The following is a 24,591-nucleotide window of genomic DNA, read 5'->3' as shown; positions in this document are numbered from 1 at the left end:
ACAGGAAACCGCATCACTTCACTCTGGAGAGTTGGAGTCAAGTGTGGAGGAAGAGCAAATCTCTCCTGAGAGAGAAAGGAGAAAAATAGAGGAAAAGAAAATGAAAAGCACTGTAGTTGTGTGAACCTTGTGAGGTATTTCTTTACAAATGAACATGGGACTTGTGTCTGTGAGGTTGTGTCTGGGGTTTTGGGCTCTGTTATGCCCCATATAGATCACTAAATATATTGTGTCCAATCACACTGTACTTTCATTCTATGGGGCTGGCACACTTTCAGACAGCAATCAAATACAAATGCATTTATAAATATATATTGTATATATGTTGACAAGTAAAGACAGTTATACAATTTTTTTACATCTAAAAACAAATTGTGGGTAATACAAAAATAACAAAACAGACAACTAATCTACTATGCATATATGCATCTCCAGTTGTCTCTCATTTCCCTTTCCTTTCTTTTCTATCCCTACTACCATTTAGCCAGGCTGGGAACCTAATGAAATGTGTATTTATATATACTGTGGCACCCGGCTGGGTTTGTCGCCCGGCCGGGATGCCCAGGAGGAGCGGAGGAGGGCTTGTGCCTCCTCCAGGACACGAGGGGGCGTCCTCCCTGGTTGTCTTGGGGACCACGGGTACAGAGCTTGGAAGCTCATCCCTGTAGGGGCCCGAGGTCACCGCCAGGGGGTGCCCCAATGCCTTGGGAGGGTGGAACCTCAGTACTTCCGCCACACCGGGAAGTACTGGGGGGAAGAGACTTGGAGACACCCGGTGGACTTCCGGTTTCACCGTGGGAGCTTCCGCCACACAGGGGTGTGGCTATGAGCCATCCGGATGCAGCTGGAGCCCTTCCGGGGTGAATAAAAGGGGCCGCCTCCCTCCAGTCAGGGACAAGAGTCGAGTGGAAGAGGACGAAGCTTGGTGGAGAGGAGTGGAGGCGGACCAGAGACATTTAAAGCATTGTGAGTGTGGCCAGGACTTAAGGGGTGATTGGTGCTGAGGCACTGGGACTGTGCACTTGACCATTGTAAATAATGTATAATAAACTCGTGTGTGGTGATAGCAACATGTCTACCTGTCTGTGTCCGGGCTGTTCCCCACAATACATACACATATACTACATACAGGATATATATATAGCATATAAAAGACATATTTGGAGAAATACAAAATGCATTTCAGATTATCCAAAATTTATGTTAGTTACTGCCTATTCTGAGATAACATTTGCAGATGCTTGAAAATTACATGCTTTGTGACCCTTCTGCAAGACCTGAAATTCACTTTAAAATATCTCTGTATATAAAGGCATCCTATTGAGAAAATGTGGCATTTTCATGGATAGTCATTTCAAAATACCTTATATTTCAGGCATCTGAAATTGGACAGCAAATTATTTCTTGATGTCTTTGAATGTACAGTATGTGAGTTATTTTAAATGGCTTTCAAATATCTGAAAATAAATGGCAAATGTTTTAAAATAGAAAAGTACTTCAGGTTATCATAAAGAGTAGATGCATTTTGTGAAAAAAATTAAGGTTCCTATTCTGTGGTGTCTTCCTCTTATTCCTATTGATTTTTGGGGGATTCCTGTTTTCTCATATGGTCCAAAGATATGCCACTATGTAGAGTGACCAGAAAATACTGAATGAGGGCAAAGTAGAACTCTGGTAGGTGGAAACTTACTGCTAGAATTAACTGAAAAAATGGACTTTCACCTATATGACCATTAGTTAGAGAATTTGGTGTGTTAACAGTAACTGCTTGGTTTAAATTAAACAAGTTCTGTAATGACTTTAAACAACTTTTTCTCATTTGTGGGAAAAAAATCAGTACACTTAGCAGTGAAAAATGTTATACTATTTTTTTTAAATTAATTGGAATACTGAGACCAGTCTCAGAAGAGAAAGGTTTTTCTAGTAAAACCCATCTTAGAATTGACTGACAACTCTAAATTAGCTTCTTGTAAGTTTGTTTTATAATGGTTTGGCATTCATCCAGGTCTTTCTTCTATATTTTGCCTTTTGCTGCCAGGATATGCTAGACCACAAGCAAGTGGGTCAAAAAAAGGATGTAAAGAATTTTAGATGTACTGTAAAATATCACATGCACATTACTAGATATGTCTAAATGTCTTATCTGGTCATACAAAGTGTAAACTTTGAGCCTTCAGAATGAACCACATCCATTCATTTTAATTAATACTAGCATTATTTACTGTCCTAATTTAGCAACCACCCACAAACAACCACTTTCATAAAAAAACAAATTTATGGAATAAATTCAGAAGACTCGGTTCTAGATGCTAATTTGACACGTTGCTCTGGTTTCAAGGAAAATAGGTCACCCTAAAATATGTGTTAATTTGAAGAGCTGTTTTCAAGTGGATGACTACTGCAATGTAATTTACAAAACTGGAGGTGAATGAAGAACATGTACCAGTACAAAAAGAGAACAATAATAATTCATATGAATGTACATAATAAATAAACATTAAAAAACTATGTTAATAAATGTCAATTTGTATTTCAGCCTAATTCATTGGTCTCATAAAGACAGATAGGTAATAGAAATCAGTGGACTCACTCCTTGGGTTTGACAAACTGGACAATAAGTTCTTCAGCCTCCTTATTCTCAATACATCATTAAATAATTTCTTAAATGGCTGAACCACTAATACAGAGCTCCATGGGTCTAATGTCTGTCTCAGCAATCTTGTAACCTAGCTACTAAGGCACACTTACATGCACATGCACAGAATCATACAGAAACTATTTAGAGTTGCCAGTTAACACAATAGAAAGATACCCGAGTGAGTGTAAAATGGAGACAATGTCCAAACCACAATATGCACCTGTTGCTATGGAGATTTGAACCAGCATTGCTGACTGATGTGTCATTGCAGATTAGTGCTTTGTGTGAAAATTCTGGGGGCGCCATGCCAGAATTTGCCTTTATGTACTTGACACTTCTTTAATTCTAATATTTACTCAACGTAATGGTTAGAGATTTTAATTTGGAAATGCCTAAAGACAAAAATAATTACACATCATTTACATCACTTAAAATTAATCAAACATACTGCCTGGTCTGTCTTAGTTGGCATCAGATCATTGTGGTAACCTCTGATGTTTTCATTATCTGACAAATTACTGAAATGTAGATTTAAATGACAAGTAAACTGACAGCCTCATGACAATTTGCTGCCCAGTTTGCAGTATTAGTCATGAACTGCCTAAACTGAAACAGCATTACTACAAGTTTAAAATCAATCAGGTGTGAGGTAAAACAGGACAAGTCACAATAACATGGAAAGAATATGGCAATGACATACGCTACACAACTTGAATACAAGACCTTAGGGCAGTCCAGTACGAGAGCTAAACACCATCCATCCGGGTCTTTGATGCATGGGTTATGTATGTAAGAGAACATTTATGGCTATGCATTTTAGTCTTTTCTTTCTTCTTGATTAAGGTATAATTTATTTTTGTTATTATTTAACACTACTGTAAAATCCATTATGTTTTGTATATAGGCGGTGCCATTTTTTCAGTCCCATCATCAGGACATGACTTCTGATTGCCAGGGGTCATAATCTTGAATGTCCCAGCATGTGATGTGAGTGATGCAATGCTTTTCAGCTTAGTAAATTATGATATTGAAATCGTTAGGATCTCTCTTTGACTGTAACTTCTAGTTTGCATTTTGGGTTTGGCAACAGTTTTAGTGTCCTTATGGTTAATGACTTGTTTCATCTGCAGATTTATTCAATTAAACTATTTTCTGCTCAGTCCACTGTCAGTGCAATACTATGACTGCTGTTCCACTAAGTGGAAGGAGCAGACATAAGGCATTCTTGGTGGCTTTTGCAAATTTAGTGACATCAGGTGGTCTTCCTCAGCAATGGGTCAAGTTGTGGATGCCGCTCAGCTCCATTCTGATCGGTATAATGTGGTGGGCTTTTTCTCAAAATACTGTGGCTATATGTAAGGGACCAACCAGTGCTGGATTTTCTGTAAAAAAAGGAGAAAATTCTTATTGTAATGGCAAGAATAAGGGGCTCTAGCCTTCAAGCCCCACCACTTAATTGGAAAGTTCAGGTTGCACCCTAACCCTAACCTAAAGGTAAACCCTAAAAATGACATGGCCAATAGGTCTGAAACAACCACCATGAAGACAAATTCACATATTACAAGAAGAAATATTTTTTGGATAAGAAATTACATTAAGCATATAATGAAAAATTGCAAAAAATAACTGATTAAGAATATGAGGGTTGTTATAAATATTTTAATAATAGTATAAGCATATTAATAAATGTTATTAATAAATGAACAATAACTGGGGGCAGATCTGGAGGCCAAATTGGCTTTTTATGCAGAAACACTAATGAATAATTCATAATAAATATTTATAATTGAACATCCATTGATTTTGATTGTGCTTCACCTAGTTTGCGGTCAAAGGAATCTAATCTTTCCTGGTAGCAATGGTCGCAAAGTGATCTGTTGTCACAAATGGGTCAACTGTTAATCACAGGGTACACTCATTCACAATGGAGCACGTTGGAGTTGCCAGTTAAATTGATATGCATATCTTTGGGAGGTGGGAAGTAGAACAAAATACCTAGTGAAAAGCCCAGGCACACACAGGATGAATGTAATAATATTATATTATTATATAGTGAAACTCTTATTGTACATGAATATCTATCCAACATGAAAAATGTCTCACTCTTTGGCACCATAATAAAAAACACTACATTGCCAGCCACACACAGACAGTGCCTGGGCTGAGAATCAAGTCCATGAACAGGACTCTGAAGATGTGAGGTACAGTAGCTACACTAATAGCTGTTCAACTGTGATAACAGCATAATTAAACATTATAACTGAAATACCAATATCATTCTCACTTGTGCTGTATTTTTAAAGTTTAAAGTACATGTTACAGTTAATCAAAATTAACTCACTTCTTGTAAAGGGTTGAGTATGTTTAGGCTATGTTTAACTGTTAAAGCAACATGTAACATATTTCTTAACAGCTTTTATTAATACAACATAGGACGTGAAACCACTGGTTTATATTGGATATTATTAGGTTTTTAAGGATGTGTACATTGCCACCTTACATGCTCATACATTCTGAGAAGATGTGCTGAGGTCGATTCACATGTCCTAGAGCATATATTGCAAACACAAGATACATGTTTTCTTAGAATTAAAAGGAAAAAGAAAACTACAAGTTTGTTTGTTATACCACGTCTTTATCGGAAAACGCCGTCAGATCGGGGGGGGGGGCGGTGTGGAAGCTTGAACGTGAGTGAGAGAATAAAACTGAAAAAAAAAATTTTTGACAAATACTATAAATTAAAAGACGCAAATCAAATGTATGTTTTTATTGTATGATATAAACAATAAGAGCAGCTCACTACTCAAAATGGTAAATTTGGGAAGCAGCTGATATCGAAACCGCGACCTCTTGATTGGAAGGCAGCAGTTCTTAGCATTGCACCACGCAAGCAGTCGTATCAACCGCCTACCGTAACCTGCTTTCTTTTTTCTTCGGTTAAATTCTTGAATAAAAGTGCATTTGTTTTGTTATACTTGTACCTTTTGTGATTTCATATTTGTATTTCAGGCTTCACACATTATACATTTCATGTCTACATTTTGTCAATCATGACTAAAACATGAAAAACGTTTCTGTGTTAACAACGTTTTTACATAGATTGTTGATGACACTGAACAGACATGAAATGTATGTATTCCAAATGACAATGTACTTTTTTACCCTATAAAGCTCCAGCACTTCACTCGAAGATAAACATTGAGCACTGAGAAACTTCTTTGCGAATTGAACTGCGGGGGTGGGCGGGGGGATGGGATACCAGGCTGCTTGCTCCTTATCAACACATTTACAGGACAAAAGACACTGACGGAGAGGTGAGAAAGGATTTAAGGTGGGCCGGAGTTTTCTCGTAGGCTCTGGTAATTCAAGTGTTAAAAAGACTGCAAAAATAGGTAGAAGGTTTACAATGAATAAGTGCAATGTTTACAGCACACAAGTATGATTAACAATTACTTTAAAGAAGAGTACTTGATTATGGTGTAGAAAAAGGTTGTCATATACTGAAATATTCCTTGTTGGGAATGTTAGTTTAAGAAATATGTCACTTTACTGTTGTACTGTAGTATGTAAGTTAAGATTCCTCTAACTGAGGTAAATGAGATGAAAAGCTTGTAGTGAAGTATGGTAATCATGTTAGAGTGCATTAAGCAACTGTAATTTATGTATGTTTAAATTAAGAGGAATTATGATAACCCAGATGTTGGCTGGAAACAAGAACAGCAAGGTATAGGCCAAATGAGGTGGGGGGCTTGAAAACATATAACTATCTTAATTAAGAAAAATGTATAGAGACTGGAGTTTTAAACTAAATTAGACCATGTCTTGTACCAATTGAGTAAGAATATAATTTATTTAGGGTTGATGTGCATCCATTATATGAGAAAGTAATTGTAAGGTCATATTCCCAGAGCTGTCTTAAATTATCTAAGGATGTCCAGTACTGTTGTTAAAGCACTGGTATCATGTTAACATATTTCCTCACCAGTAGCAGTACTTTGTAATAAAGGTTGTACTGTCAGATTTTTGCTGTGTTTACTGTGATTTGTAAATACTGGTGCATACAGTAGAACATGTAAGGAGGAAGAAATGCTGTTTCTGGGGTATTAGGGAGGCCAAAAGGATGGGACTGGTTGGATCTAAAGTTGTTATGGAAAGATACATGATTTTCTTTCGGCTCATATGTCTTTCTTTCTTTAGACTTTTTGTTGTGTTTTAAACATTAGTTTAGTTTTGTCCTCCAACTTTTGCATACTGCTTTTTGTTTATATTACTGTATGAAATAAGTCTATGTCATTATTATTTTATGAAGTATGTATATGTGCTTGTGTTAAATATTTTTTATATGTTGAATGCAAGGAGGAATTTCCCCCATTCTAATTTAACAGATTAGTAGGTCATAAGCTGGCCGATGTGGCATTAATTAATTCTTCTATTGGGTGTCTCTCTTCTGGATTTATTGAATTTCAATCTTTGTAAGTCTGTTTTTTGATTATTCTGGCTTTTGATTTCTTGATGTCATCTCTGATTCCAGCATGTTCAATTTCAGACTTGATTTTGTTAATTTGTTGAATTTGCATTTTTAGGCAAACCATTTTTTGCTTTTGCTTTTGTATCATTGTGAATAAATCCTTAAAATATAAAAAAACTTTATTGTGGGCCAGGGGTTTTTGCTTAGTTCCTTGCTCCATTTTGAATGTTTTAACCACAAGCCTGCTTCTCAGGTTTGGGGTAATGCTCATTTTGTTTTGCTAGGCCTAGTTTTGGAGATGAAGCCCATTTTTTGTTTCATTAACCCCAGAAATCTTTTCTAATTTCCCTATTTTCTTTCAAAAAGTATTTGATAGAAGAGTTGGATGCAAAATCTGTTTTGATGGACAATATTTATTCTCATTGAATAAGTTGTTTACCATTCCCTCTTTTCAACTTTTTTGACTTAAAGGGAGCGGAAAAAGTTACTGGTGGATGATGAGTGAAGAGTTACTGGTGGATAGTAAGTAAATGCTTTCTGATTAGGAGCAGGTGTTATTAAACAATATTACATAAATCTGAACACTATGAATACAGAGTAAATGTCAAGTAACATATTGGCACATAAATTACACAATAAAAAAGAAAATAATACTGCTTTGAATTCACAAACATCAAACAAAAAAAAAGATAAACCCATTCAGGGACTACCACAAGGTGCTATAATATGCTTTTTAGGATGAAATAAATAGTTTTACTATTAATTAATATATATCAAATCTTCAGACTTCAAATATAAATGTGCTGGGTCAAACACTAAATCCTTCAAAATTTTCAGAAGTTTTATATCGATAGAAACTCAAAAAACATCCAGTGTTCTTGGGTAAACATTTGCATATACGTTCTTACCATTAATAGTATAGAGAATGAATCCTTACATAAAACTCCATGACACATATTTCTTAATAAAAACAAGGAGTTCTCAAACTGTGGCTCTGAAAGACACATTTTCATTTGAAATAGTATTGTCAAGGTAATAAGTGTTGTTGGAAATACAATTAAGAAAGTGTTGCCATTATTTTACATAACCAAATTGGGTTTTAATTTCAATTTTTAACACTTCTCTTTGACTGTTTGGCATTAGACTACATACCTAGGTATAACAATCATACAGTAATTAATAAAATATTCAGTTTGAATTTTAACAGCATTCTGTTAGTCTAGATCCCCATTGTTAGTTCTGTATTTACTTCACTTATAAGAATAATATCCTACTTAAATTCTTGTACTTTTTCCAGTCCATCCTTCTTTATATAAACTTATGAATGAAGAGAAAATAACTAAATCATTGATATAGATTTGGTAGACCAGGGTCAGCAACCTACAACCTATCTGCGATTTCCACTGGCACTCGAATTGAATTGAAATATAGTAAAAAATTATATTTTAATTACAGCATTTGCGCCCTCACCTACGTTTTGCGTATGCGGCTCACATGTAAATGGAAACCATGTGTTCAGTACAGGCCGTGGTACATTAAAACAAACCCCTTGTTATTATTAAGTAATATACTGCCCTAGAATGACCCATGAAAGACAAAAACTTGATGTTCGCTCTTTTCAAGACTCTTGGATGAATGAATATGGATTTGTACAACTTAAGGATCGCCTATGTGTGCGTTATGCTGTGAAAGTGTTGTGTGTCGTACATCCAGTGTACACAGACATTATCAAACTAAACCTCAGTCCAGCTATAAAAGAAGTTGTCTAACACCTGAACATTCAGAAGCCTGCGTGAAGCTAAAAGTGACCAATTACACACCTGATATTGAGCAATGGAGCAAAGAGGTTCAGGGACAAGGTTCGTATTAATTTAGTAATAGCTCTGATCAATAATTTTGAATGATTAATCATAATAGAATTCTTGATATTTTTTTCTTATTCAAACTATGTATTTTGTATTAAAAAAAATTGTAATTTATAATTTATAATACAATTTTTAATAAATGTGTTGAAAATTAAAGTTTAACAAAACATTCTTTTCACATATGATCCTATGTATTTTAAAATATTGAATGACAAATAATTTAAGATCTGGTTATAATGGGCTTCAAAAGTATATACTTGTGAAGCCCATTATAACTGGATCAATTTTGATATTATATATAACAAAATTGGTAGAATTGTGTCGGCACTTGGAATAACATTGTAACATAGGTTTGGCACAACACTGTGTTAGACTATTTGGCTGAGCAAATACTTCTTCAGAAACCTAAAGCAGAGGGAAACCTGGCTTTACTTCACTTTCACTTGAATTACCAGACAGTGAATGCCTGCACTTTGAGAATGTAGAAGAAAGTGCATAGGAGGCTATGGAAAAAGTTATTTTGGACAATGGTATTGCCATGCATTTCACTAGCTTTCAAGTGATCCTTTTTTTTTACTTTTCTCTAGGACTCTCTCAGCCACCTTTATCGCCTGCCCCAGTATTTTCATTGCTTGATAAGATCCACACTCCAACAGATCAGATTTTGGACTCCAGAATGAAAAGTCTTATTTTACAAATTCTTTCTGTTAGAGAGTAGTTGCAAAAGTCTGCCACTTGTTTAACTCCAATACAATGTTGCTTCTTTCCAAGTGTTTCGACTGCTTTTGTGTTATCTCTCTTTATTATTTCAGTACTTTGTGACTTCTTCCAACAGTCTATACTTTGGTTCTTCTGTTATTTTTCCAGGATAATATTCATGTTTAGATTATACTCCATTGGTCATACTTCTTATCTTCAGAGAATTTCTTTTAAATCTCACACCCTTTGTATCCTACGTAAATTCTATCATCTTTAGTAAAGCATTTTAAAAATGCCTGCTGCCTTATAATTGCCTCCTCCTTTATTTTTGACACTATACAAAGTATCTTTTTTATTTTTTTTTATCAATTTCTATTGTTGAATTAGCATTCTACCAATTTTTTTTCCACTAATCTCAATTGCTGCATCAGCATTCCATTACGTCACATTGTCTTTCAACATTCTATTTGCTAAACCAAGAGTGTCTTTCACTGCTTTTAAATAGCTATTCTTAATTGTTTTCCACTTACTAATCATTACCTTTAAAGGTTTCTAAAACGTCACTTACTGCAAAGGATTCCACAGATTTACTTCATATGCTTTTCTTAATTGACTCTTACATACCTTTTAGCCAGAAACTGCATTTGTTTTCATTTGTTCTAGTTTAATCTCAATTTGTTCCTTATGGACATATCAGGAATATTCATATGCGCAAACAATCAAGTAATGTTATGATGATTGTCTGTAATATAACTACATTAGTCACTAAATGTCCTTTATTTCTGCAATGATCTAGAATAACTTTGATTTACATTATACAGTCCTCACTTCCATTTTCTGTATAAAAATGCTTCAGGCCATAAGACCGTTTTGTTTTCATGCACAATTTAATGCATTTCAGAAATGATTACTCTCAGCATTAGATGGCAACAGAATCTTTACAAACATAAAATGCTTCATTTATGATAAATCAAAGTTTGTTTACTAGAATATTTTATCCAGGCAGCATTTGTCAGTTTAGGAAAGTGATTTAATTTCCCTTTGTGGCTAATTAGATGATAGCATCTCTGCTCTCTTTTTGAATATAATTATTTATGCCAGTCAGCCTGTGTTTTAGATGTAATTGATAATGCCGAATTTAATCTAGACTTAAAAAGTAGGACACTGTGTGAAACTATTTATCAATAAATTAAAGTAAAGAACATATTTTATGGTAATTGTCTAGTGAAATAGTCATGAAACAGCTTATATGATTTAAAATAAAATGTATCTAAGATATGAACAGTGGCATGCTTTTAATTATTCATCAGCGTTATGTGATTTCTATATTTATGAGTCTGTTTTAGTTTGATCTTAAAAAAATGTATTTGACTCTGTAAGGGGATAAGTACAAATGAGAAAATAACCATTTAAGCTGAATTATATCCTTTTATGTTCTGGTATGTTTTGGATAATTATGTGTATTCAGCATTCTGGTGTCTTTTTATGACTCTGGCTGATGGTGCTGTCATTGTTCCCAGAAACCTTGCTCCTTGACTTTGAGCATATGTTGCTACCTACTGCCATCATTACAAAGCCATTCCATTTTCAATGTATAATAATTGCACAATTGTTTTTAATAGGAAGATATAAACAAGAAACTTTATTTGTAAATTAGTTGTATTATTTAAATTCAGACATAGGTGCATAATAAATCATATGGAAGAATATTTATTGAAAAGGGTAGCTGAAGCAAACTGCAATATGTTTAATCTGCAACTGCTAATGATAACGATGGAAAAGAGTTGTGCATGAAATATTTTAGCGTGTTTAAATATGAACACATTTCCTGTGCACACACTACAATTCATTAGCTTTAAAAATAAGTGCATATTCACTGTATATACTATAACCTTTGGTACACATCACTGTTTCTTGACTCCCATTTGAGGCTGTGTTCAAATCCCACCTTGTTTTTGTCTGTACAAAGCTTGTTTGTTCTCTTTATGTCTGCAAGAGCATTTGTCATTGTACTCCAGTCATACTCCCACATCTCAAAGAAGAACAAGATAGGCTTAATGGATTTCTCTAAATTAGCCGGGGTTGATGGAGTGTGGGTTTATTTGATGGACTGCCTCCTTGATGTCGAGATAGACTCTGGTTGCCTGCACCCTGAATTGGTTAAGTGGGTTAATATAATGAATGAATGCATGGATCTTTGTGCTTCATAAAAAAAACTCCTTGATTTTATTTCTCTGAGAATAATCATGAGATAAGAGTAAGTAGAACTATTTGATTTTATGTGAACCACTGAGAAATGTTTTGCCGTCATCAAGTTGAAAGTCAAGCACTCTCTATATTTAGAATTCTCAATTGTAATAACTAGAACATTATTCAGATCTAATAAGGGTATGTATTCACCAGTAAAAATAATGTAGTAACACAAGAATTACATAAATCAACCTTCTTTAGGGCCTGTTATGAGCATTTCATTTGGTGGTACTGTAATAATGTACAACTGAAATACAACCATTCTATATTTTCTGTTGTCTGTATATAAAACACTTATGCAAAACTGTAAGGTTCTTTTTTAAAATCGTTGTTTACTTCTTGAAAAGCAGAACAATGTAATAATCTTTTTTTACCACTACATCCATCCATCCGTCCATTATCCAACCCTCTATATCCTAGCACAAGGTCACGGGGGTCTGCTGGAGCCAATCCCAGCCAACACAGGGCACAAGGCAGGAACAAACCCCAGGCAGGGCGCCAGCCCACTGCAGTTTTTATCACTATATTATACTTTTAATGCTTTATAATATTCTCCACCCTGTTTATATTTTGAAAAGCAAAACAATGCAATTGCATTTCATATCACAATATTATACTTTTAATGCTTTATGATATTTGCCCCTCCTTTCCTTCCACATTTGCCTCATCACCTGCAAAGTTAGACAGGATCTAAAAGAGAAAGTGCAGGTTCAAATGTTTTAATATTTTATATTTTTTAAAAACTTGGAACTTTCAATACACAAAAGTGGCTTCAGTAAAGATCAGTAAAACTGTTCTTTTAATAACCCACAAAAAGTACTAAGCAAGTTCTGCTAAAATAGTCAATAGAACTTTACAATTACTAAAAAGTTACCCTTTATCATTAAATAGGTTGTTTACAATCTGTTTTTTTCAATCCATCCTCTACATTTTTACATATATATATATATATATATATTATTTTACAGGATCATGTCTGCTAAAGATGCTTAGTGGCAATGTTAAGTTGCTTGCAACCTTCTAGTATTTTAAGAAAAAATGAACAAACAAAACATTTAATAGACCTACTATTTTATTAATTAGAGCAATTTCATTGTGTTTACAGGAAGCTGCATTTTTACAAACCACACAATACATGGTTTAGTACAGAGGCCTTTATGCATTCAGGCTTTTTGGTAGTAAAGCAAAAGCAGGTGCAGAAAAGAAGAAAGTGCTCTTATAACCTACTTGCTGGTTATGAAAAAACAAAAAAACATGCTGGAAACAGTCATTCAAGCACACTTCCATTCCCATAATAAAACCTGAAGGCTTTTTCGTGCTGTATTCTCTTCCTCAAGTGTGTATTCAGTGCAGGCACAACTAGATGGGGTCAGTTGAAGATGTGTGTGGGAGGGGAGTATTGGCTGGATTCATTAGGTTGCTACAACAAAAGAATAGTTATAAAATGTTAGCCTGGACTGCATTCACAGACCTAGAATCACTATAAGCAAATTGGGGTAAAATAGAAGAAGGCCTTTAAAAAAAATCAAGAAAGTATTGATTTTGTGCTGTTTCTTTTTCTCATAGCTCTTTGAGAAAAAAAACTACAACTGCCTAAGTCTATTGGAAGGGCTTTAAGGATTATTGGCATTGCCTTTATTAAAAATAATGTTGTCTGATATAGGCAAACATTTAGTTTTATCAATAGGATATAAAATAGATTGGAAATAAAGGATAAATCAGTTTACTAATAAGACAGGGTTTAATCTAATGCAATTACAGCAAGAAGAATGGACACCACTTTATATTTTGAAGAAATACCACTAACATTTTTTCATCTGAATTTTCCAGTAGCCATAGTATAGCATGTTTTATAATGTGTTCGCAGTTAATGTTAGAATGTATACTTTGCATTTTGAAAGAGGACCAGACTTGAGAAGACCTTAATCCTTTGTTATATAATACAGCTCACAAGAATACTGAGTGCAAAGTATATGCTGTGGCCAGTAGAGGGTGCTTTACAGCAGACTACACACACAAAGAGTAACAAATTATGAAAAATAATTTGTTAAAAAATAGAATTGTGCAGGTTATGTAGACATATTACAATAATAATTATAGAAAATACCAAATGTATAGCCTTTCTGGGTATAAATATAGAGATATGTCTACTACACTTACCACCCAGGGTTGTTCTGTATAAACTCTGTTGTCCTTTCTTCTTCTCCTTCTCCTCCTGTTCCTCTAACCTCTTTTACTCCAGTTGTACCATAATCTTACAGATTCCAACTTCAGAATAGCCTAATGTACTCCTGAGTTTATCTTTTTAGAGCCTCCCCTGATGGTCCTGAGTGCCAAAACAAACCATCACAATAAGCAGGAGGGAGTCCCAGAGTTTCTACCTCCTGAGTTCCATATACAATAATATTGTGGAATAGAACCTCTATTGGTGGTGGCCTGTTCTCATTGGTAATGTTACTGTTGCCAATATACTTGCTACCAGTGTAGGTGGAATTGCAAACCCTGCCGAGCTTAACCTTCAACAATGTGTGCATAATGAAAGAATGGCTTTCAGGAATTTACCAGTCTAAAGGAAAATGTAGCTCATGACATAATAAGGTCTTACAATAGTCCACCAGAGAAGGAAGAGGATCACATTAATATAAAACAATTCCTATGTCTGATATTGTAGGAAGCCAAAGAAAAATAGAGAATGGTACACCTCTACAATGTTTCTCTAGTCTGCACAAGCCCAAAATGAGCTCAGGCTCTTAAAGTTCAATAATTCACTTTAAATGTCCACAGTATGCAAAAAGGAGACAGTTGTGAAAAGAAAACAGAACAAAGAGAATGAAACAAACAAACATAATGTCAAAAACTGTAGGAACGAAGGAGACATTTATTCAGAATTCCCAATACCACACAGAATTAGAATACCAGAAATTAAGAAGCTGCAATTTAAGATGCATACAAAGGGAAAAATGTATCTATTTAAACAGCTATATTATGTGCAGGCATTAATAAAATGAACTGTAAATACAAACTAAAATAGATGGATGCATGCAACCTTGACTGGGCCACACGTTTCTTTGAATTGATTTCTTTTCACATTACTGAGTGGACGTTATCAGTTTTCCTACAACAACTGGCCACTAGGTATCTAGTAAGCCTACTGGAGGGATTAGTGATTTGTTATCAGTGATTTCATGAGTGATAACAGTGTTCATTAGCATTAACAGCTTTGATTGGCATGAAATGCACACACTGATGTTTTCCTAATGGAATGCTGAAATGTAAAGAAATGTTATGTTTACAAAAATCAAACAAATAAAAGATACTTTCATTTTTTTTAATATGTTGTGCTTTCATTATTGGTTACGATAAGGACAGTAATTGAAGGTACAGTACTATTTGTTATAAGTTTTTAAGAGACCATTTAATTTACTGCTCTTCTATGTTCAACATCACCATCAAAACACTTTAAAAACCAAAGATCCATTGTGTTATTGTTACAATTATTTTATAGCTGGAGAACAGAGAGGTTATGTGCTTTGATCAGGTTAAGCTATAGGGTCAAGATAAACTGATAAGTACATAAAGTTCTCTGCTTTTCACTTTCATACAATCATGCTTTTTATAGGCTGTTGTACCAAGCCATTTTATAAAAGTCATGCTGCTTTAATATTGTGGTTTCATTTTTTTTTAACTTGATGTATGAATAACTGACTCCTATTTTCTCTTTTAAATTTTGCATTGTCCTCTAACTGCCTCCTGTTTTCTCTTTTAAAATTTTCTTTGTCCTCAAGTGTATCATTTATTTTTAAACAGTAATAATTGCTTTTGGGAATCACAAAACCTGGAAGCCCTGGATTAAGCCTTACAGTAACTGTACATTTTCAGAATTGGAAATACACTTTAGGAAAATAATGTTCTTGATTTCTCTTCTGTGAGCAGTACTTGCTGTTCCTTCTAGTTCTGTGTTATCTTAAAACTTTACTCACTATAGCAGAGATTATGTAATTATTATGAATTAAATAAAAAAAATAAACACACCTATAACAGGGTTTCCACAAATAACCTTATTACATGTACAGCGTTTATCTTGTAATCGTAATCTCTGTCTCCTTCTCGGTGATTGCAGACCAGAATTAATCTTCTGTACAGAAATATAACAACATCTTATGTAGATAAGGCTGAAGGTTTTGCCTATTTCTGAAAAGTTTAGCCTTTTGCATGATTTTTTTTCTTTCACGCAGAGATGAGTAAATGATTTTTGTTAAAGGAAGAGACCTAAGAATAGTCTGAAAGTTAGCTCGATTCTGTTATATGTGGTATCAGAAGATCAACTGCCAAAACCAACAATTCAAAGCCAGAAAAACAGTAAAGTCTTAACTAGGTTTCCCTGGACCTATGTATTTCTAGCAAGTTCTCACAATGAATAGTCTTAAAATCTTGGACATATGATACTGTATTCTTCCATAGCATAATGGGTAACATCACTTCTCTAGCATCCACACAAACATCATACCAATACAAAATATTGCTACATACAGAAAATCAATGGCACAAAATGGTGATGCAATGATGTTACCAGAACAATAATAAAATTAATGAAAATAAACATGAACACCATCCAAAATGCAAAATAAAAACTTAAATTGAAGATTAACACCCCAGGCAAGTTGTTACTTCTATACATTCACAGACTACGGTGTAAACATATTTTATATATACATAAAATTCATCCAGAAATGATTTCTACCTCAGATGTAGCTGTGTTGAGTTAGGCTCACATTGCAAGAGCCATGGCTAGATAAAAAACTAACAAAAAAACTTATAGTGCAATTTGAATGATGCATTACTAGATTTTAAACAATCCATTAAAACCAGAGAAATTACAATTTCTCATTTTCTCATTGAGGAGATTGCCACACCCATACTTCTGTTCCCTGGTTTGGATGATGAACAGGGACATCAGAGGGCAATAATCCTTCTGCCATTTGATACATCCTTTAGTTTGGCTGTGTATTTTAACACAAATAATATATTAATTATATAAACAATGTTTTCATTGGGGGGAAAAAGGTAGTTTAAAGAGGGATAGTGGACGAATGGAGAGAACTGTCTCTGGCTTTGGCATGTTTGTTCTAACTACAAAATACTGTATTTGAAAATGAACTTCCAGCTCAAGGCTGCCTATAGAATAACAGAAAAAGGGGAGATTAATGTAGCTAGTCATGGGAATGTACTTGTCAATTGGCATATTTGTGAGTTATTTTCTTTTTAACTTTAGGTATGTGTGCATCGATAAAATAATTCTAGCAATCTCGTAAGTAATTACATTTGATGTATATAAACATTTTTTCTCTAATATGTTTATTCTGCTCTGAACATTTGGGTAATGTTTTGAATTTAACAATTGTCAACTTATAGCATAAATAAAAAAGAATTGCTTTATATAGTTGTTGCAGAAAATACTGTAAGTAATCTGTAAGGATCAAGTGAAAATTACATGTTTTATTCTGGATAAATTGTTAAACAATCACTGCCAGCACAATATCCATATTACAGTGTGTTTTTGTTATGGAATACACTATATATATATATATATATATATATATATATATATATATATATATATATATATATATATACGGTATATATACACTGTATATTGCCATAAAAATGGCTACAAAAATTAATCAACATTAGATTAGATAAAAGTGAAAGAGGAGTCTGTTTTTGTACAAGTCTGGAGACAGAAGGCTACCCTTTTAACCTCTCTGTTATCATTCTGTCTCATTTAACTATACAGTAAAAACACATCTTATATTTCAATAATAAATGTATTTATTTGTTGAAGTTTTTACAGGAGTCTTATTTCTAAATGCAAGAATTTTTTTTAGCTGAAGTGAGACAAACTGTCAGTTCCTTCAATGTGTACAGGTAACCGTGTAACCTTTATTATTAGTTTTAAAAAATGGGGTGTAGCAGTACAAAAACAAACAAGTGTAACCAGAAACGTACAAGCATGTTTAACTAGCGACTGGAGTAAAATACATGTCCTATGTAAAAGTATACCATATTGAAACAAACAATACTTACATGAAAGTTTGGATATTATTTGTTGACTTTAATCATACAAGAAAATATTTTATATGGTATTAGACTAACATTCAAAAATATCCTCTGAAATTTAGTGAAATGGTTTGCAAAGATAATAATTATGTACAATGTATCTTCTAAAAAGACAAATATTCAACACAGACAATTCTAGTTACTAAAAATACAGAAGTTATGAAAAAGCCAAACAGGCAAGTATGAACAGATTTCTGTTCCACTGTAATCCATGTTTTTATTTAAATTTACAAATATGTATTACTTATTATATTTTTCTTATAAGCGACAAATGTGGTATTTGGTAGTGCAGATAATTATGGTTACAATTTAGCTTTCTAAAAACTACAATATGTGACATTATTTTTTCTATATTATAAATATTTTTGTTTATGTAGTCAAGCATTATTACTTTTAGGACTTAAAAACATTAATATCAACATGTGTACAAATGATATAAATCCTTTACTTTCCATAAAATTTTGGACGGATGTTGACTCTTAAGATATTTCCTTTACAGTGTCCCATAATCAGATTTTTTGCCCATTGGATATAAATTTAATGATGTATTTTTAGCTTTCTATTTTTTGATAATTTAGTAGTGTTATATAGAGCTTTTCACTTTCTTAACTGTGCATTTATTATACACGTGGACTGCCGAAATTCTGTTTTGGCAACATCAGCTTTTTCACCTACACTGTGTGAGGTTCTTGTTATAAAGTGCAAAAGCTAGCTTTATAAGCAGAATATGATCTTGTATTTTACCATTTTTGGTCAGAATAAACCTTTCAAGTAATGCCAACTAAATTAACCTACTTCTGTGTCTAGTAGGTATACAATTATACAGGAAAAAAAATATATCTGTGTGGTCATAGATTGAAATTACTATATATAAACAAGCCTAAGGTGAATTATATTTGTTTTCTGTCCCACTGGAAAAGTATTCATGAATGTGTCTCCATTATAGCTATGAAACAATTTACAGATCCCTTATTGCATTATGTCCTACAGGCTTCACTTCTGAGAGATATACTTTGGCTGTTTCAATTTGTTTTCCCTATATGCCACACTTCCTTGGATTTTAAAGAAAGTCTAATATAAATAAGGATTTTCTTCACATTTTAGTCCAGATTTACCAAAATATACACTACATAAAGAATGTAGATTTTCAAGGAATTTATGGATAATTAGCTTATTCAAGGTATCGGATTTCTTTGCTAGCCATTACTGTTCTGCAGTTTACAGAATGTATTTTTCAAAGGGAATACTAATTAATACCCTTTGATATAAACATTTTTAGAATTACTTATGTGAAGCAATACGTTAGTATAATTAAAAACACTATACATTGTATATAATGTTGTGTTCTATCCTAGTAGAGAGACCATTTTGATTAACATATGGGTTACAAGACAGTATTCACACAAATCTTTATTAATAAAAGCATAAAAGTTCATTGTAGAAACAACCACTTTTGATATATGTGTATTTAAAGATGTGTAGCAATTATGTATTAGTTTTTTATATAATTAAGTTGCTTCACCTTTACAGAATGGAGAGTTCATACTTATTTTGACTGCAGGTTATTAAAAATAACTTTAAAAATGCAACTATAATCATTACTATATAGCTATGCATAAAATCATTTCATCCATCAATTATTTTATGCACCTGTTTTCCGAGATTATGAGAAGGCAGAGTCTATCCTGAGATCATTGCATGCAAAGCAGAGACCATCTCCTACCTGTCAGTCGCAGAGCAAGCTTATCACAATCATAAGTATATTGTTTCACAGTAGGTGCTATTAATCAAGTTTTTTTATTTTATTGATGTAATAATTTATTATTATATGGATTGTGAGCTTCTGTCCCATACCCGCTGCCTCCTCCTATGTTTGCTTGACTGAGTGCAGTGTTAGTTGGCTCTGGAAGCTCAGGAGAACAAGTGCTTTGGTCCTTGCCATTAATGCAGCAGTTGTTGTATGACCCTACGTGCAGTAGGTGAGTTGTTAGCTTTTAATTGATTGAGTTGTGGCAGCTAATAAGCTGTTTCTATGTTTTTCTTTGTTCTGAGTTTTGAGAGATTATTTTTGACCTGGTGCGCCCTGCTTGTCTTTTGGTTCCCATTGTTTGTGTTTTAAGTTATTTCCTTCTTTCATTCTTTCTTGAGCCATAACTTAACATAACATACAAACAGACAAAATTAACAAGCAATATAAAATAAAATGTAAAAGTGTACACGTGTATTGTAGTAGTCCAAAAACTAGATGTAAACTACATTCTAACAAACATAACATATAATAATATAATGCATATAATAGCTAATGGATATTAAAAGAAAAGGGGAAGGGAAACTGAAGTACCCACTCCCATTGGAGGCTGGTGGGGAAGGCACCTGTAGTCACTCCCAGAAGAAAAATATATTTTTATGACCAGTTTTCTAGTAGAATGCATTTGAGAATTTTGGTGTAATTTACAAAAAAACGTTATTAGGACTACTGGTATTAGAGCTATTAAAATCCAAGAAATCTGTTAAATGTTTAGTATAAGGAATCGGAAATATGTAAACATTTACACAAAATTGTGAAGTTAATGTTAAATTTCAGCAGCTCAAAATGTGCTTCTTAAATTTTTTGCATATTGTTTTGAACATATGAAAGCTAGCTAGTTGTTCCTTGTTTTATTCTTTGGTTACTGGCTTCTTCTTCTTCTTTCGGCTGCTCCCGTTAGGGGTTGCCACAGCGGATCATCTTCTTCCATATCTTTCTTTGGTTACTGGCTGATGATTACATTTTTCGAGGTGGGATTTCATATGTGCAGCCTGTGTTTTCTTTTTGTTATTAAGATGCCTTTTTCTTTTTCCCATTCTCAGTCTTTCTCTGTCTCTCACTTACACACATGCTCAGTGCCAAAGGCAGACAGAAAGGGAGCAGGTTTAAACTCACTTTAAGCTGCCGGGGGATTCTCTCTGTTTCTGTTTGTAAAAAAGGAACAAACTAAAAAGAATTTAAACACTGTTTTGGGAGTAAACTTTATCAAACTAGGTAAGACTTATTTATGCAAAGCAGCATACACTTTTTTTTAGTTTACACACACGGCCTCTCATTTCCCATTAAAACAAATGCTAAGAAGTAAGTGACCTGTGTAAGAGACAACTATATTTACCAAATGTTTATCACCCTAAGGCTAATCCACAGGAAGAAAAGAGTGGAATGTACCCATAATCCATACTCCAGTATCTCAGTATCAAGCATTATCTCTACTTTGACTGCTGGCTGCCTGACTATAACCTCACTGATGCTGATAGGCCTAAGTTATAGAAGGTGCTGGTACATGGACACTTACTGTTATTAGAAGGTCTCATGATACATGCAAAATCAGTTAATATTTATATCAATACATAAATCATAGTCTAGTGTAGTCAGTTAAAGCAGTAGAAAAACATACATAACATAATTTCAGTAGCATACCTGTCAGATGTTTAGTCAGTAAAGGTCTTAAAGGCAACAAGGTTCTTAAGTTTCATCATAAAGTTATTTACTGATAACTTGAACTTACAAGATTTAGAGTTAGTGCAGAGTGAAACACTGGGATTTTGACTTAAAAATAATCTATTGTTTAAAGACAGGCCCGGAAGAAGCTAAATCTGGTCATGCTCATCCCATCTCACTTTTATATATTTATTTTTGTAATTTTGTAGTAGTCAAATAAATAAAATTCTGGATAGTGGCACAGCTGTCTAACTGCAAAGCTGTAATTTTATTTTATCATTTGGGCATGAAGCTGTTAAGAGTGATGTTTCTTTCAAAACCTGATTTCTTAGCCATTTAAGAAGAAAAGCAATAAAAGCCATTCAAAGTGTAGGTCGTACTTTTCTCACTGCTGTTGTCAAAGGTGATTTTAATCTCATGCAGATGAGATATTGATCCCTTGCCAATGTTAGCTATGCTGCCAACAGGAACCAGACTACAAGCTAAAACCTTCATCAATCATGGTCTCCTTAATGACAGCACTTACACGAATTTCATGACATTAACCTATATTGAATCACTGAGCAATTACCAGGCTGTGATTTTTTTCTCAACTTTTTAAACATTGCAGGTGAGGCAGTGTATATTCAGTTACTATATTGAATATATTCACCTATTAAAATCATACTACTTAACAAAATTATGATCCTCTTATTTTAATTGGTACAGTACAATTTCAATAGTTAAAATAATGTATAGGTTGTCCAAGCTACTGCACATAATAGAATTCTGTGGTTCAGCAATATCAGCCTTTCATTATGTAAAAACTACAGCAATCCAGTAACATGAGAGTCTTAAATTGCTTTCATCATTTAAAGATTAAATGTTCTGACATTCACACTTCAAAGAACAACTGTATTAATTAATAACTTAAACTGTATTATGTGAAAGTATGCATTGTGTAAGTGTTTTTAGTGTATATTTAATTTAATTAATATAACCTGCCCTTTTTGATAGGCTAGATTAAAAAGTAAATTGTAGAAAATTTTTACAAAGTTTTAAATTAATTTGCACAAATAAGTATTTATGTCATTGGTATTCAGTCATGCATTACAGTGTACTTTACATGCAGTTCAGCTTGCATGGAAACTGCTTACTTTTCTGAGAGTAGTGGTTCATGGATCTACAAAGATATTTTACCATGAAAGAGGGAACAGTTAAGTTGTATGATGGCATTCCTTAGTGGTCCCAAGGGGTACTATGGTTAATATTTTGTAGTAAACAAAATAGAAGATGTTGCAGAGGATGAAATAATAATTAATAATAATACATTTTATTTATATAGCACCTTTCCCAAATTGTTTAAATATACCTATTCTGGTACAAATTTTCCTGCAAATTTTATTGACTATTGTACCAATATGCCAAAATACTGTCAACTTTATAAACATTTAATAAGACAAAATCTTCTTTTCGAAGTGTTGGCTTATGTTAATGTATTTTGTTGATGCTGCTTCTTAAGATACCAACTAGATACATGCAGGCTGTGTACAGAAATACTAATAGTACGTTAGGATATACAGTATATTATGATGTCTGGAGTACAAGTCAAGGGAGGTTATGGTTAACTTATATAATGCACTAGTGGGTCCTCACCTGGAGTACTGTGTTCAGTTGTGATCTCCATATTACAAAAAAGATGTACAGTGCTAGAGAAAGTCCAGAAAAGAGCAAGTAGGCTAATTCCAGGACTTAGCGGTATGAGCTATGAGGCGAGATTGAAGGAGGTGAACCTTTTCAGTTTAAGCAAACAGAGTCTAAGAAGGGACATCATTGAACTGTTTACAATTAAGAAAGGAAGTGGTATAATAAATTTTGGTTATTACTTTAAAATAAAAATTAAAACAAATTCTGCAACAAGAACAAGGGGACACAGCTGGAAACTTGTTAGATGCAGATTTTACACAAAGTTGAGTCAGTTTTACTTTATTGTAGGGTAAGTAATGTAATCGTCCAAAAATTCGATTTCAAGATTTTGATGAATCACAACATTTTAGACCTCCCCGAGTCCGAAAATACCATTTTTGGAATTACGTCTGTGTGTATGTATGTAAACATGATCACTTAAGTACACCTTCATTTAGGTCAACCAAATTTTGCATACAAATATTAGGTACAAAATGTAGATTTCTATCAACTTTTGAGCTATTTCCGCTAACGAGATTTGGAACTTTTTTATTCATGCAGCTGCAGAATCCGATTTATTCAACTTTACTTTTATAATAATTGTTCAATATGCAGTATTATTAATTTGATTTGATTTGTTGTTGATGATTCTTTAATGTACACAATGTAAAAATATAATCATTGTTTTGCAGTTTTCTCCTCAAATATCCATCCTCATATCTGAAAGTCTAGGGGAAACCACTTCCGATTTTTTGTTTCTAATGTTATTTTACTAGTTGCTAGTCTTAATTTAATCAGATGTGATCTGGTTTCTGGCTTGTCACTCAGAGTAACCACTAGAAATCAGATAAATTAATTTTACATGGATTTTAAATTTACAGATGATATATAAACTCAGGCGCTGGCTTGTTTCAAACAGGCTGTGAACTTAGGCTCAAGAAGAGGACCAGGAGGCTACTTTATATCTGCAACTCCTATAAATGGGAAAATAAAAGTGGGGTGTATTAAATACTCCCATAATTAGCTACTTATTCCGTGATTGCATAAGCAGCTCATCTTCACTTTATCACAAGTGCTGCTTGTGTGAAGATAGCAAGGTTGATGTGCTCACGCAAAAATAAAAGCAAGGTGAAAAAGGATTTGGAATTGGGCTGCCATTTATTATAATGACCGATATCCAATATTACTGAAATAAGTTATATGGTGTTAAAATGAAGCATACAGGGTAAGGTAAACAGACCAAATCTTCACTAACACAGGTAATTCTGAAAACACATCTTTTAGAAAAAAGTTTTTAGAAAAGCCTATACGTTTTGGCCTTCCATCTACACTTTAATGGTGTTTTCAAACAATGAAAACAAATCACTTTGAAAACGATCTCCAAAGTTTATAAAGTTTTTGAAAATATTAGATCTTGCGT

This window comes from Erpetoichthys calabaricus, chromosome 7 (assembly GCF_900747795.2).
Source record: "Erpetoichthys calabaricus chromosome 7, fErpCal1.3, whole genome shotgun sequence".
NCBI classification, from domain to species: Eukaryota; Metazoa; Chordata; class Cladistia; order Polypteriformes; family Polypteridae; genus Erpetoichthys; species Erpetoichthys calabaricus.
Note: the sequence above shows the minus strand (reverse complement) of the source record.